Genomic DNA, 17,316 nt, shown 5'->3' with positions numbered 1-17,316 from the left:
ATTATAACCAGAGAATTCTATCTGCAAATGGCTTATAACCTCTTCTGCAGGAAACTTTTGTTAGTACCCCACTGCAGTAGAAGATTTAGGGTGCATTCACACTTGCAAATGCACATGCAGCCCAATTGAATGCAAGAACCCCAACTGGAGCTCTCCCAATTAGCTGCGAGAGGCAGCCTCATTTAAAGCAATGGGAGGCTGCTGGCTCTTGCAGCTAATTGTGCCAACTCACATCTAATCACTCATGCAGCGATCACATACGAGTGATCAGCTCTGGACAAAGCCTACCTGTGTCCACAACTGATCCCCCGCATGTGATCGCTGCATGAGTGATTAGATGTGATTTGGCGCAATTAGCTGCTTTCAGTGGGGCTTCCTCTCCCAGCTAATCGCGTGAACTCCAGTTGGGGTTCTTGCATGCAACCATGGAGGTAGGAGGAGGGCTTTAAGGACTTTTCTGACATTCCAGCTATTGGGAACTCATAATTTAGGCTACATTTGCAGGAGTTTAGCTATGGTGCGACAGCCAGCGGCAAGAATCTGCTGATTACTGTTTTTGACATGTGTGAGCGGCTAGCCCCAAGCCCGTACACTTAAATAACAGGGTGCTGGTGCCTGTAGTTATTTGTGACTGTTCACCAGTAGTAATCACTGCTGGACATGCACAAAGTGTGTTCGACAGCGATCACCTACAGTAATTGCTAGCTGCATGAACAATCACAAAAAAGTGGCTGACAGCAGTCTTTCATAAAAGTGTACTGTACAGGCTCAGCAGCTGCAGCTAGCCTCCCACGGGTGTCAAAAAGAGCAGCAATCAGCTGCCATTTGCATCCTAGCTAAACACCTGTGCAAATGTATTCTCCGAACAGGGTTTAGGAGCTACTACTTTAGAACAAAAGGCAGGTCTAAAGTAGTAGTTACCAAAACCCTGTTCTAAAGTAGTAGGTAACTTTCGAATTTTTAAAGTTGTAGCTACAAACCCTGTTATACCGTAGTAGTTCCCAAAAGCAGCTCTAAAGCAGTGGTTACCAAACCCTGTTCTAAAGTAGTAGTTTCCAGTAGAAAGAACTACTACTTTATAACTGCTATTGGTAATTATGTACAAGTTTAGAACAGATGTTGTTAACGACTACTTTAGAACTTCACTGACAAAAAAAAAGAAGCCATAATATTCCCACTGTACATATAGTTAGGACGTACGGTATATACAAATTTAGTCAAGTGTTTTCTAAAAAAAAAAGTTATCAATAGATATTCTAAAGTAGTCACCAATAGTTCAATGTAAAGTTTTTCCCAGAGTTTGGCTTTTAAGTGTTCACCTTTACAGAAATAATTTAAAAGTGAAGTATCACCAGAGTCTCTGTCCACCCCCTGGTCGCCATTGTGCTTTCCAGTGATCCTGAGCTGTCAGAGTTCCCACAGCCACTCCAGCAATCCAGGGATTTGAAATCCCCAAGTACAGTGGTAGGACAGATGAGCAGGGGAGTAGAGTGGTGGGTAGGTTGCCCATTACAATGGTTGACCCATGGCTTACCCATCTCCCTGATATTACTGAAAGATATTTCCATATAGTAGCTAAGGACATCAATTTGTGAACAAGACCACCCACCATGACTAAAGACTAATGTCCGAAACACTTAAGCTGTTTTACAGCTCTGTGCATGTATTTAATAAAGGTATACTATTTTGGATGTCATCCTGAGTGCCAACCATCCCTTTCCTTATTCACCCGCACATATACATACACTCTTCTTTTTCTTGTTTAAACTGTGCAGCAGGTATATAAAACCCCTTGTTTCTGAAGTTTGAGCGTGATCGCATTGGGGCTTCTTTGAGGTTTGAAGGTGAAAAAATTGGGGCCCATTTGATGTATGAGGGTGCAGGAATTTGGGTTATCTGACGTTTGAAGGTGCAGGAATTGGGGTGGTCTGAGGTATGAAGATGAAGGAATTGAGGCTGATCTGAGGCCTGAAGGAACAGGAATTGGGGTAATTTGTGGTATTATGATACAGGAATTGGAGCTGATCTGAGGCCTGAAGAAACAGGAATTGAATAGATAGAACTTTATTAGGGTGACCACTATCACCTCACATTTTATTTTCAACTGTATATTTTATCGCAGGTATAAGATACAGGCATATTCATTTCAACCACCGTACGCAACTCGCAGCACACATTTTGGAATACCAAAATAATACTAAAATTACCATTTACCATTGGTCTTTGAAAGGTCAATGTTAGTTTTTATTACAATTACTCAAGTAGTTTGGCTCATTTACTTTATAAGAATTCCTTCTCGTGACTGAGATTGTTAAGCTGACTTTTTTATATAACCGGCACTTTCAATTTCTTTGAAAACCTAAAAAAAAAAACCTAACCTATCACGCTATACTCAAAAGGTTGCCTACCCCTGGCCTATATTACAATTTAACAATAATTTGTAACAAAGTGTTCTTAACCTATTTTCTTGAAACTGAAAATAAAAAGGGAAGTGTAACTTCTTGTTTTGACAACAAAGCCACAGGACCAGTTTCTTCAGAAATGGTTGTGTAATAATTGTTTCAGAAAAAAAAATATCTGCAGAGGATGATGGGTGATGAAAGATGATCAATAATATTGGAATACAGTTTATATTCAAATTACATGTTAAATTTCATTGATTTATTGTGTAAGCTACTATTTACATTCCTGCTTTTTACGTCATGTAATAATTCTAAACCTTCTATTTACAAATCAATACTTTATATTTTGTGACCAATTTAGGTCTGCACAAGATATATTAGTGATTAAGTGTCAGCTTGGTGTTCTCTGGTCCAGAGATAGTTTCACCATTTTTGGTTTTGAATGACTAGGATGTTGATACTTGTTTCAGGCCCCTTGTTTGGTACCTTATTTATCGGCATATGACACACACTTTCTTTCCCCTGAAAACAGAGGGTAAACCGTGGCTGCGTGTTATATGCCAATGTTTTTATTTTATTTTTTACCAATGGGGGGCAGGGATCGGGCAGTCCGCCTCATTGGGAGGGTGTCGGCCGGCCGCCTCGCCCTTCCTGGCCCTGGGACAGTGCTGCCATGCTTAAAAAAATAACACTGCCAGCCCCCTCCCACACACCGCCCCCCCAATGCAAACAGGAGCCTATACCTCAAGCAATTCTGCTCTCCTCCTCCCGCTCTGGCTCCTCCTTGATTGTAGATTTTGATTGGAGGAGGAGGCTTCTGTGTGGCTCAATTGATGCCGCGCTCTCGTTGACCTGGTCATGTGATTTTCCTCTGCTGTTTCATTGATGGTCACATGACCGCTCCGCCTCCTCGATTGTAGATTTTTGATCTGAGGAGGAGAGCGGTCATGTGACCATCAATGAAACAGAAGAGGAGAGTTGCATGAGTGGGTCCACGAGGGAGCGGCATCAATTGAGGCACACGGAAGCCCCCATCCACAATGAGCGTGACACAGGAGGAGTGGCTCACGAGAAATTGTGGGCATAAAATTGGGTATTTGGATTGTACGATTATTTTTTATTTTATTTATTTGTTTTTAAGGTTGAACTGGATGGACTTGTGTCTTTTTTTCAACCTGACTAACTATGTAACTATGAAAGGGCTGTCAGCAACACCTTCTCAACCCCTAAAGGTATGCTGACAGCGCTGTCCCAGGAGGCTTTATAATGAAAGGAGTCCTTGTGCTGTGCAGGGGGTCTGTATGCTGTGGAAAGTTTTTTTCCTGAAACTTCCCTCTTAAAATCGGGGTGCGTGTTATACGCTGATAAATACGGTATTTTACTGGCAATAAAGAGGACACTAATGCAGGACCTAGTCCATTCATGGTGTATGATTTAACTACATATATTTTACATTCGGGTCGATTAATAGGAAGTACTATGAAAAATCTGTGCAACTCGGGGCGCATGCGTGGCTTGTAAAGATGGTGGACGTGTAATCCACAGGCTTCGGGCCCCGTCTTCTTTTCCATGGCTCCCGCTCCGCATGCACCTACCCCAACTGGAGCTATATCAATCACCTCTGGAAGATCCCGGGCACCCCATGGGTAAGATTGGTTTCCAAAAATACATATACCGATCCTTCACAGAGTTGCTGCTTTCTCAGCACATGGAGCGGTCGCTACTTGGGCCGCAATCCCCGACCTCGGGTACTCCAGATGACCCGCCGGAACCTACTGACCCCCTAGTGCTCCCGGAAGGGCTGCCTATAGAGCGATCATCCACACCCCTGACAGGGCCTGCCGCAGCAGTCACTGTAGAAGTTCTCGATGCTAAGCGGCAAAACCTGCTTCAAAACTTAACCCATAACATTACCAGGGAAGTGGGGAAGATTGCACACGTACTTAGAGGGGAAATCACCCACTTAGGGGAATGTACAGACACCCTTGAGAATAAATTTCATGACCTGGTGCAATATATGCATGTTTTAGAGCAGTGGTCATCAACCCTGTCCTCAGGGCCCACTAACAGGCCACTTATAATTTGCTGCTCATTGATTGCAGTATTCTAGTCTGTATCTCCCCAAAGTAATACATAAAACCTGGCCTGTTAGTGGGCCCTGAGGACAGAGTTGATGACCACTGTTTTAGAGGAAGATAATGCTGCCCTCACACACACAGTTTCTCACATCCAAATACAGCAGGAAAATCTAAAAAACGGGCAACGCCGACAGAACCTACGGATCTGCGGAGTCCCTGAGACCATTACTGACAAGGAGATCCAGCCCTATCTTCTGGGTCTCTGTCACTGGCCCCCCACATTCCAGATATCGACTGGCGCCTCGATCAGCCACATAGATCTTTGGCCCCTAAATGTCCACCGGAAACCAATCCCAGGGACATTATAGTGTGATTCCATTATTATTATGAGAGCAAAGAATTCCTCATCACAGCTCCCCGTAACAGAAGTTGTTTAGACTACAAGAGCACCAAGATCCAAATATTCAGTGGCTTGTCTCCCATGACTTTTGGCTAAATGTCAAAGTCTGCGCCCTATTACTAGTGATGGACGAACTTCCGACGGGACGTAACCGTGAACGCGGCCAAAAGTTTGCGAACCGCAAAGTTCGTGGCAGACCCCATTGACTTTAATGGCAGGCAAATCTTAAAAACCTCCAGGCCATATTTTCAGCCACAAAATACTTACTAGCTGTGCACACATAGTCCCACAACATGGACACTGACATAACAAAAGTATTAAGTGAATCTGGGATCGACAACGACAAGCATTCTTTTTTTATCTGTGAAATTTTGACAATTCAGGAGTGCATGAAGGCCATGGAGGAGAGGCAAGGTCAGGGCAGGCTATGAAGGGGGTTCAGGAGATGATCAGTGTTACAGTCAGGGCAGCGCAGTCCTGTGCTGGTGTCCCAGTGTGCCAACCTGTGCTTGAGCCTCTGCCCGGCCCTTACCCCCACCTATGCAGGGCTCCACTGCGGTGGTCCGGAGGTGCCAGTCCAGCACGGATCCTCAGCCATGGTGCTAGCACTGCCTGCTGATTGGCTTCTCCGCTGCTATCTCCCTTACTGTCTGAAACCAGCACTGCGATAGAGACTGAGCACTGACACCAGCACCGTGATAGAGACTGAGCACTGACACCAGCACCGAGATAGAGAGCACTGACAGCAGCACCGTGATAGAGAGCACTGACACCAGCACCGTGATAGAGAGCACTGACACCAACACAGAGATAGAGAGCACTGACACCAGCACAGAGATAGAGAGCACTGACACCAGCACCGTGATAGAGAGCACTGACACCAGCACCGAGATAGAGAGCACTGACACCACACCGGCACCGAAATAGAGAGAGAGCACTGACACCACACCAGCACCGAGAGAGAGAGAGCACTGACACCAGCAGCGAGATAGAGAGCACTGACACCAGCACCGTGATAGAGAGCACTGAGACCACACCAGCACCGAGAGAGAGAGCACTGAGACCACACCAGCATCGAGATAGAGAGAGAGCACTGACACCAGCACGAGATAGAGAGCACTGACAGCAGCACTGATACCAGCAACTCGCCGCGGGACCCAAAAATATGACACCGCTCAACCTCTTCAAACAGGAGGGTACAGGGATATAGTACGGTGTGCTTTTTTTGTACAAGGAAGTGAGCCAAAGGTAGAAAAAAGGTCTGTGTGCTCGATAAAATAAATAGTTTATAGCGTTATGCATATACATGGTCTACTGGTCACATGTGTTGGAATTCCTCCGAGATCCATGCCTCATTCATTTTTATAAATGTGAGGTAGTCAACACTGTTGTGAGCTAGGCGAGTGCGCTTATCGGTCACGATCCCCCCTGCAGCTGTGAAAGTCCTTTCGGACAGGACACTGGACGAGGGGCAAGCCAACAGTTCCATTGCAGATTGGGCAAGCTCTGGCCAGAGGTCAAGCCTGCCCACCCAGTAGTCCAGGGGTTCATCACTCCTCAGAGCATCCACATCGGCCGTTAACCCGATGTAGTCGGACACCTGTCGGTCTAGGCGTTCCCTGATGCTGGATCCGGATGAAACCTGTCGATGGGTCGGCTGAAAGAATGATCTCATCAGAAGTGACCAACACATATTCAAACCGCCTTCTTCTTGCAGGCGCTGTTGGATTGGTACCCGCAACTCTTTCTTTGGGAGAGGGAATTCCTCCTCTGCCAGCGCACGCAAAAGCAGAATGCAGCATTTCTCGAAGCAAGGCCTGGAAGTGCTCCATTCTGACAGCCCTCTGTGACGGTGGTAACATTTCTGCCATTTTGTTATTGTACCAGGGGTCTAAGTACGTTGCCATCCAGTACTGGTCTTTGACCTTTATGCTTTTTATACGGGGGTCCCTGTTAAAACACTGGAGCATGAAGGCCCCCATTTGCACTAAACTGGTAGCGGTGCGGTGGCCTGGCTCCTGCTCATCATCCAGGATAATGTCGTCCTCCTCGTTCTCCTCTTCCCCATCCACACACAACAGGGATCCCAGAAAGGTTTAAAGCATGCTCTTCTTGCTCCTCCTCATCCGCCTCAGCACCATCCTCCTCTGACTCCTCTTCAGACTCCTGTTGTTGACTTGTCTCAGATAGAGTAGCCCCCCTGGGAATTCATCCAGAATTGCGACTTCCTCCTCTTCCTGCTCCTACTCCTCCATGGCTTGATCAATGACATGCATTGCACGCTCCATAAAGAAGGCATAAGGATCCATGTCACTGATGGCGTCATGGCTGCGACTGACCAGTTTGGTGATCTCATCAAATGGCCGCAGAAGTCTGCATGCGTCGCGCATGAGCAGCCACTGGCATGGTGAAAAAAACCAAGCTCCCCAGAACCTGTTCTGCCGTAGAGTTCGTACAGGTAGTCGTTAACTGCACGTTTCTGCTGGAGCAGCCTATCAAGCATATAGAAGGTTGAGTTCCATCGCGTCTGACAATTGCAAATAAGATGTCTGACCGGCAGATTGTGTCGCCGCTGAATGTCAGCAAGGTGAGCCATGGCCGTGTAAGATTTTCTGAAATGGGCCGAGATTTTCCTTGCCTGCAGCAAGATGTCCTGGACCCCAGGGTATTTGACAACGAATCGCTGCACGACCAAGTTTAAGACGTGTGCCATGCATGGCACGTGTGTAATTTTGCCCTGTTTCAATGCGCTAAGCAGATTGGCACTGTTGTCACACACCACTTTACCAACTGTCAAATTGAGCGGTGTTAGCCACTGATCTGCCTGTGAACGCAAAGCTGAAAGTGCAGGGCCAGTGTGGCTCTTGGCTTCCAGGCACAACAGACGCAGCACAGCATGGCAACGTCTCACCTGGCATGTCAAATAGGTTCTTGGGGTCTTGGGCGGCGCAGCGGAAGAGACGCTAGCAGCGGAAAAGGAGGAGTCAGCCGAGGAGGATGGAGTAGGAGGAGGAGAAGAAGAGGGAGGCCTGCATGCAATCCGTGGCAGTAAAACCAAATCTACATGGGTGCCACGGGTTACATGCTTGACGGCCGTCAGAAGGTTCACCCAGTGGGCAGTAAAAGTTATATACCTTCCCTGCCCGTGTTTGCTAGACCACGTGTCTGTGGTCAGATGTATCTTGGCACCGACACTGTGTGCCAGAGATACATTCACTTGCCACTGAACATGGCCATATAGCTCTGGGATGCCCTTCTGTGAGAAATACTTCCTTCCTGGGACCTTCCATTGTGGTGTTCCAATGGCCTCAGAGTCCACCAGTTTATATGGCAGTAGTTGGCGGGCTATCAGTTCTGACAAGCCAGCCATCAACCGTTGGGCAAGAGGGTTATCCAGAGTCATCATTTTTTTATGCTCGAACATTTGGCCCATGGAAGCCTGCCTTTTTGCAGAAAAACGTGAGGATGGCATGATGGAAGGTGGAGTGGAGGACAATTGTGAGGAGGAAGGAGAAGTAGAAGACGAGGCTGGACAGTGGGAGCCTGGAGTGTGGCTTTGTAGGTTCCATTGCTCCCACTGGGCTCGGTGATGGCAGCTCATGTGCCTTCTTAAGGTGGTCGTCCCTAGGTGAGTGTTGGGCTTACCGCGACTTATGTGTTGACTGCAAAGATTGCAGATGGCAACACTATTGTCAGTAGCGGACACGTTAAAAAAAGCCCACACTGCGGAGTCATGTGCCGGCGTCCTGGGAGCTCCGGATGTGACCGTACATGGTTGATGCCTCGCTCCTGATACATTAGCAGTCTCCTTTGTCCCTCCTGTGCAATCTAAGTTCCACCTGCTTCTCCTCCCTATCTGCTGGTCCATATCTCCCTCTGAACTCCCCTCCTCTTCCTCTCTTGTGGGCACCCACGTGACATCACTAGACACGTCATCATCGACGTCACCTTCCCCACCGCTATAATTAGAGATCTCGGAGTAGGCAGCAACACCGGGGACCAACCTCCTCCTTGGGCTGATCTGGGTACTGTCGTCAGACTGCTGAGTGGCGGTTGTTGCTACCTCCTCTTCCTGATCCAATGCCAAGAATGGCTGTGCATCGGAAATGTCTTGTGATGGATCGAAAAATAATTCCTGTGACTCAAGCGGAAGGTATATGGTGGTGGTGGTGTTGGTGGTAGTGTTTTTGGGGGTGCACACTGCAGATAGTGAAGAGGGTGCAGATCGAGAGGATGGGTGCAGAAGAATAAGGCTGCGTGAGCCACTCAAACAAGTCTGGTGCGTCCTTTGACGTAATCACACACACCTTCTGCAATTTGCCACTTTGGCTCAAGTCTGTTGCTCCTGCCCTACCTCTACCACCCCTGCGGAAGGGCCTGCCTCTTCCTCTGCCTGTCATTTTTTAAATGACCCTGTGACAAAAGTCTCTAGAGAAGTGCAGTATGTATGTGGAAGAAGGTATATAACACCCCGCTTCAATCTGTCGTTTTTGGGGCCACTGGTCTATCACACCAGTTATAATACTTTTTTTTAAATTGCGTTTGTCACTCTTTGTAGTATCGCTGCAGAACCGCTCAGCAGTCACAATGCTGCACAGTGGAAATGCACTATACTATGCTTTCTATATGTGCAAGTATTTTATATGTGTATTACACCCCTATATACTGCACACCAAATAGTACACCTATACCAGTCCTTAAAAGGACCTTTGTGGACCTAGTAGCTAGTGATTTTCAGACTGTCCCTCAGTCCCTACACTGATAAAAGACAGCTGCAGAATCGGTAAGCACTCAGTTCAGCAGTCAAGTATAATAGGCTTTCTATATTTGAAAGAAAGTATATTATACGTGTATAACCCTATATACTTTACACCTATACCAGTCCTTAAAAGGACCTTTGTGGACCTAATAGTAATAGCTAGTGATTAAACTGACAGTCCCTGCTCCACACAGCGTCCTGTCCTTACACTGACAAAAGACGGCTGCAGATTCAGTCAGCAGTGCACTCAGCAATCAGCAGCACAGCAGTCAGCAGCAGTGCACCAGAACCCTATATATTGTACACCTATACCAGTCCTTAAAAGGACTTTTGTGGACCTAATAGCTAGTGATTTCTGTCACTACAGTCTGTCCCTGCTCCACACAGCAACCTCTCCCTACACTGACAAAAGACAGAATGTAAAATGGCCCCCAGATCAGGTCTATTTATAAGGTGGGGGAATATCCAATTGTCCATGTGCTGAAATGTCTCAATTGGCTGTGCTGTACCCCATGATGGATGTGTTATCATGGGTCCATATTATTTAACAATGTAAACGCATATGTCCGCCATGCAAACAGCGGCAGAAGTCTGCCGGTTTGGCGAATCGCGAACACGTAAAATTTGCTGCGAACCGCAAGGCCATCCCTACCCATTACCACTCATCTTCAAAACCACCAGATCACCTATCTCTGGGGTTTTCCTTTCCAAAGATGGGGGTCCAACGTACGATACAAGATGTCTATGAAGATGAAGCCTTCCTACGCAACCTTGGCCTTCCATCGCTACCTGAAGATGAGCTCCGTCTACCTCTTCCTGCACCTCGACCGTTCTCCAGCCCTGGGAAGATCTGATGCCCAGCACAAGAGAAACCACGGAAAGCTGTTTCTATCCTGCAACAGGCTACTCGACACCCCACCTGATGAGCTTCTTTATCTATACAGTTTAAGATGTTCTATCCTTACACAGATGGATGGCGTTCTGTCTGTGGGCTGCATTTCTTGGTGCAGCGATCTAGTCCCTCTACCCATGGGACTACCACCGTGCCTATTGTTACATGTTTGGTTCTTCAATTAGTTTTGTTTGCAAGTTTCTCAGAAGACGTCAGGATCCACAAACCTGGTCTTGCGGGCTGCTGTGTTCCACTCCATCATCCTTGGCACAAGCCTTGGATTCCTGAGAGAAGGACCCCCCTCAGGCCACTTAGCAATGTTATTTTGTTTTATTTTTACCGGGTCCTTTTTTGACCTGCACCCGACAGTTGTTTTTTTTTTTGCTCCTTATGGACTGTTTTTTTTTCCATACATCATGGACTGTACTCTCCTTTTTGTATGACCAGCTTACAACGGCTTTACTTATGTATTAACTTTTATGGCTTTACATGTTTTTTCATGCAATGTTAAGGGCTTGAATTCTATTCATGGGAGATGGCTAGCTTTTAGGGCTTCTAATGCTGATGTGATCATGATTCAGGAGACCCACTTTAGTGCAGAGGGTGCTTTTAAGTTTGCTTGTAAATTGTTCCCCACCACTTTTGTAGCTTCTGGACCATCTGTGAAAGCTGGGGTTGCTATCCCAATCAAACGCACATGCCCACTGTGGGTTAAATCATCTGTATTAGATCCTCAAGGCCGATTTCTTCTCCCGAACTGTGATTACATGTACATGCATACGTCTCTTACTTTGGTTAACATCTATTCACCTAACTCGGGCAGATAGGGTTCTTGATGGAGGTGCTTGAGAAAATATATCCTCTTTCCCAACCCTTCATGATTATAGGTGGTGACTTCAACATGTCTCCAACTAAAGATAGACGCACCCTTTTTCAATCCACTCCATCAACCCAAACTCTTAGATCTTACCCTGTCTGTCCCGACTACAAAAACGTGTCAGTGGCATCTCAATGAAATGCGTTCGGATTCCTAACATTAAAGATCAATTGTTACAGAAGTCAGAATTTTTCCAACTTAATGAGGGTACGGTATCTGAGATATCCACCCTATGGGAGGCTCATTTTTAGGGGTGAATGCATCTCTGCAGGATCTCATCTGAAGATGGCGTCTGCCCACTAGAAAGTGCAGCTGCTTGAACAGCTTACCAGTTTACTCCTTTCCCCTACATAATCACATTAAATCTTTGAATTTGGGTAAGATCTCAAAATCAATGCTGTGGGCTAGACAGAAATTTTACAAGTTTGCCAACAAACCGCATAGAATGCTCGTACAAAGACTTAAACCCAGATCCTCGCTTTCCGTGCCTTACTTTCTCCTCCAACCGTATGGCTCCCCTATTTATTGTCCCCACACTATGTCCAGGGTCTTTGGGGACTTCTATCACAAGCTATACAGTAGTGTGGGCACTGACCCATGCTCCCGATTTACAGGTGAAATTCAATGCTTTCTTTGATTCCTTACAGCTCCCTAATTTGTCCCCAGCAAATAGGTCAGCGCTAAATGCCCCTATTACAGCTGAGGAGTTAGCCAAGGTCATCTGACATCTTCCATCACATAAATCCTTGGTCCTGTATTCGTATATACCCAACCCTTGCCCCGCAAATGTTAAATCTCTCTAGATCCCTGATGAAGGGTACGATCCCACCCTGAGAACTACCGTCCCATCGCATTATTAAACTCAGATTATAAAATCTTCTTGAGAATTTTAGCAAACAGACTTTCACTAGTATTGCCAGCCTTAATCCATAGAGACCAGGTGGGATTGGTCCCTACCAGACATGCAGGTGATAATACTAGACAAACTATTGATCTCATAGATCTCCTCACTAAAACTAAACACCCTGCCATGGTTTTAAGCCTAGATGCCCAAAAAGCTTTCGGTCGTCTGGATTGCTCATTCATGTTTGCAACATTATACCATTATGGTTTCTATGGCCCTTTTCTCCATGCCCTGCAAGCATTATATTCTATACCCACCTCCCAGGTCCAACTTACCTCCCATTTGTCGCAGTCATTTCCCTTCCGAAATGGCACCAGGCAGGGGTGCCCACTCTAACCCTTGCTTTTTTTTGTAAGCTTGGAGCCTCTGGCTGCAGCTATTCGTTCTCAACCAGATATAAGGGGAGTGTGGCAGCGACAGGAGGAATATAAGCTCTATCTTTTTTCTGATGACATATTGCTTAACATTAACCCACCCACTCACTTCCCTTCCCTCATTACATAAAACCTTGAACTCCTTTGGCACTTTGTCGGGCTTTAAGATAAACCCTGCCAAAACTGAGGCCCTTCCCATAAACATTCCCAAGCACATTTCAAAGTCCCTCTTTTACTCCTATTTACAAATTAAACATTTCTTATCTGTTAAAGCCTCTCGTTAGATAAATCCACTTATATCGGCTATATACAAAATTCTTCAAGAGGCTGCCACTTTGACTAAATCTAGTCACTCTAATGCCGCGTACACACAATCAGATTATCCAGCGGACAATCCGCCTGTGTGTGGGCTCCGGCGGACTTTTTTCCCCAAAAGTTCGACTGACTTAGAAAGTAGTTTTGACTCAAAAATTGTCCGAGGGACAATCCGGCTGCCTGTGTGCTAGTCTAGCAGACATTTGAAATGAACGGACTTTCCCGCAATGAAGAAAAGTCCGTTCATTTTGAACGCGGCCCCAGGAAACCGGGACTAGTGCAGGCGAGATTGACATGTCGCTGGCCCCATCACCTGGTATGGACCCCCCCTGAGCTGTACCAGGCCGCGTGCCCTCAACATGGGGGGTGCTTTGGGGAAGGGGGGGCCCTGTGGCCCCCCACCCCAAAGCACCTTGTCCCCATGTTGATGAGGTCAAGGGCCTCTTCCCGACACCCCTGGCCGTTAGTTGTCGGGGTCTGTGGGCGGGGGGCTTATCAGAATCCGGGATTTCCCTTTAATAAGGGGCCCCCAGATACTGGCCCCCCACCCTATGTGAATGAGTATGGGGTACAATGTACCCCTACCCATTCACCTGTGAAAAAAAGTAAATAAAACACAACACACAAGGGTTTAAAACAATTTATTGCACAGCTCCGGGGGTCTTCTTCCGTCTTGGGGGGTCTTCTCGCCGGACTCCTCCGAGATCTTCTGCTAGCTATTTTACTAGTGGAGGAGCCCGGCTTTTTTCTTCGTCGCCACCCGGGGGTATTCTTCAGATTTCGGGGGTCTTGTTCCCCTCTTCGGGGGTCTTGTCCCCCTCTTCGGTTCTTCTTGCCGGGCCTCCGCTTTCTTCCTTTAGCTCTTTTACTAGCGGTGGCCCTGTCTTCTGTCGCCGCCGCCGCTTCTTTCGACTTTGGGGGTCTTGTCCTCCTCTTCGGTTCTTCTTGCCGAGCCTCCGCTCCTTCTTCCAGCTCTTTTACTGGCGGTGGCCCGGTCTTCTGTCGCCGCCTTGTTTTCTTCTTTTCTTCTTCCTTGAGATGTTGACTCAACGCTGTCTCTGGCCGTAATGACAGGGACATGTTGCGTGGTGACTTATATAGGGAGAATGGGTGGGGTCACCGAGTGATGTCCCCGCCCATTGTGATGTCACAGTCCCAGCATCCTTTAGACCCCCCCCAAGACGGAAGAAGACTCCCAGAGCTGTGCAATAAATTATTTTAAACCCTTGTGTGTTGTGTTTTATTGACATTTTTTTCACAGGTGAATGGGTAGGGGTACATTGTACCCCATACTCATTCACATAGGTTGGGGGGGCGGTATCTGGGGGCCCCCTTATTAAAGGGGGCTCCTGGATTCTGATAAGCCCCCCACCCGCAGACCCCGACAACCAACAGACAGGGTTGTCGGGAAGAGGCCCTTGTCCTCATCAACATGGGGACAAGGTGCTTTGGGGTGTTGAGGGCACGTGGCCTGGTACGGCTCAGGAGGGGGGGTGCACCGTTTTTGGCGTAGGGCTTCCCTTTTAAGTCCATACCAGGTGACGGGGCCAGCGATGTGCCAAAGGCGGCGACATTTACTTCCTTCACTAGTCTCGGCTACCTGGATCTGCGTTCAAAATTAACAGACTTTCCTCCGTGTGTGGGTAAGTCCGTTCATTTTCAAAAGTACGGCAGACTCCCGCAATAGTCCGGTCGGACCTAGTTGTGTGTAGGCAAGTCCGCTCGTTCGCAAAGTCTGGCGGACTTTCCGGCGGTTTGTCCGCCAGATTAAGTCCGCCGGATAGTCTGATCATGTGTACGCGGCATTACATGACTAAATGGACTCGTATTCTCCAACAAACCATCTCCCTGTCAGCCTGGGATAAAATCTGGGAATCCTTCTCAAAGGTATCACGCTGCGTGGGGAAGGAGACAGCCTACAAAATCATTATGTTCTGGTACAGGACTCCTGATATCTTGCATGCCCATAATCCAGAGGCCTCCCGAAAGTGCTGGAGATGTGTCGAGGAGATAGGCTCCCATTATCATATTTTTTGGGACTGTCCCCTCATCAAACCCTTCTGGGCTCATGCCCAAACCGTTCTGCAAGACCTTTTGCATGTGACTATACCCTTAACCCCTTTACACTACCTCTTAGAACTTCCTTTCCCGGGTATTCCTAAATCAGCACAATAACTGATGGCCTTTATACTCTTAGCAGCTAAAAGAGCAATACCATGTTGTTGACTGTCCACCTCCCCCCTACTAGCTCTCAGCTTCTATCCAATATAGCTGACATCTGTAGGATGGAACACTTGAATGCATCTATCGACTCCCTGGTGCGGTTTAGCAAAATTTCGGGAGTCTGGGACAACTCCGACTAAGGTCTAGAAAGGTCCCTTACAGAATGATAGATAGTTATCTCTTATGTTCATTTACCCCTATAATGCTTTGCTATTTGATTCCATAGTCTACTGACCCATGGTGTCCCTACTCCTTGTTTTTTTTTTTTCCTTTTCTTTCCTGTTTGACAAACTTAGGTTTGTCAAGCTGGAGGTTAACGATATATTAAACTGTTCTCCAATACTATGCCGTACTCTAACCCTCCAGGCGGCTACCTTTCTGTGATTTAATTGGATGATTTAGTGTAATTCTACTTTTGTTCTTCTTATTGTATATCATTGATAACATTTTACTATCCTTGTATAACTGAAAGTTATTAATAAATATACAATAAAAAATGTTTTTTTAAAAAAATCTGTGCAACTCTGAAGCTGTTTCTTTAGCAACCAATTAGAGTTTGTGTATCACATTTAAAAAGGAGTCCGGATTGCTTTTTGTTGTTAACTGTTCCATGTTTTTGCATTTAATACTTTGGTACTGTTCTCCTTAACTGATAAAATGTAATTAACTTGTAAATACAGGCACGTAAGAAGTAGTTGTCTCTGGCTCGCATGCTTTTCTTGTGCATTGAAATCGATTGCTTTGGCCCAAGTACACCACAATCACTTCCGCCTCTCAGTTACATAGTTACATAGTAGGTGAGGTGGAAAAAAGACACAAGTCCATCAAGTCCAACCTATGTGTGTGATCATATGGCAGTATTGCATTGTATATCCCTGTATGTTGTGGTCATACAGGTGCTCATCTAATAGTTTTTCTAAACTATCGATGCTCCCTGCTAAGACCACCGACTGTGGAAGGGAATTCCACATCCTTGCTGCTCTTACTTACAATAAAGAACCCTCTATGTAGTTTAAGGTTAAACCTCTTTTCTAATTTTAATGAGGGGCCACGTGTCTTGTTAAACTCCCTTCCACAAAAAATATTTTATCCCTATTGTGGGGTCACCAGTACGGTATTTATAAATTGAAATCATATCCCCTCTCATGCGTCTCTTCTCCAGAGAGAATATGTTTAGTGCTCACAACCTTTCCTCATAACTAAAATCCTCCAGACCCTTTATTAGCTTTATTGCCCTTCTTTGTACTCCATTTCCAGTACATCCTTCCTGAGGACTGGTGCCCAGAACTGGACAGCATACTCTAGGTGCGGCCGGACCAGAGTCTTGTAGAGCGGGAGAATTATCATTTTATCTCTGGAGTGGATCCCCTTTTTAATGCATGCCAATATTCTGTTTGCATTGTTAGCAGCAGCTTGACATTGCATGTCATTGCTGATCTACTGGACCCCCAGGTCATTTTCCATCCTAGATTCCCCCAGAGGTTCTCCCTCCAGTGTATAGATTGAATTAATATTTTTTCCACCCAAATTCATTATTTAAATTTTTTCTACATTAAACCTCATTTGTCATGTAGTTGCCCACCCCATTCATTTGTTCAGATCTTTTTGCAAGATGTTGCGTACCTAAAGGGTGAGCCCAAATTGCAGAGGGTGGCCTCTCTTATGCCTCCGACACTGGTAGTGGTGACAGGAGTGTGGAGTGGTACGAGTGCCGGGTAGGATCAACAGCAGAAGGATCAGATGGCCAGCGCAGATGACAGGATGAATTAATAGGAACTGCAGACTGGACAACTCAGCAGACAGGACAGCAGGCAGGATAGATCAGAAAACAGGTGAGCCACCTGGATGGCTCAGCAGACTGGATGGCTCGGCAGACTGGATGGATCAGCAAACAGGCCCAGCATACAGGAGAGAAGTCCAGAAACGTCAGACAGGCTGGGTCGGAAATCAGGCTGGCAGCAGAGGTACAAAAGGAGAAGGCAGAGGAATCATCAAACAAGCCAAGGGTCGGGTACAGGTGGATAACAGGAACAGTCTCAAAGCAAGCCGGGTCAAGCCGGGTCAAAACTGGAGCAGATATCAGGTTTTCAGG

This window comes from Lithobates pipiens, unplaced genomic scaffold (assembly GCF_037356315.1).
Source record: "Lithobates pipiens isolate NorthernLeopardFrog02 unplaced genomic scaffold, aLitPip1_a1.2 Scaffold_13, whole genome shotgun sequence".
In the NCBI taxonomy this organism is placed as follows: domain Eukaryota; kingdom Metazoa; phylum Chordata; class Amphibia; order Anura; family Ranidae; genus Lithobates; species Lithobates pipiens.
Note: the sequence above shows the minus strand (reverse complement) of the source record.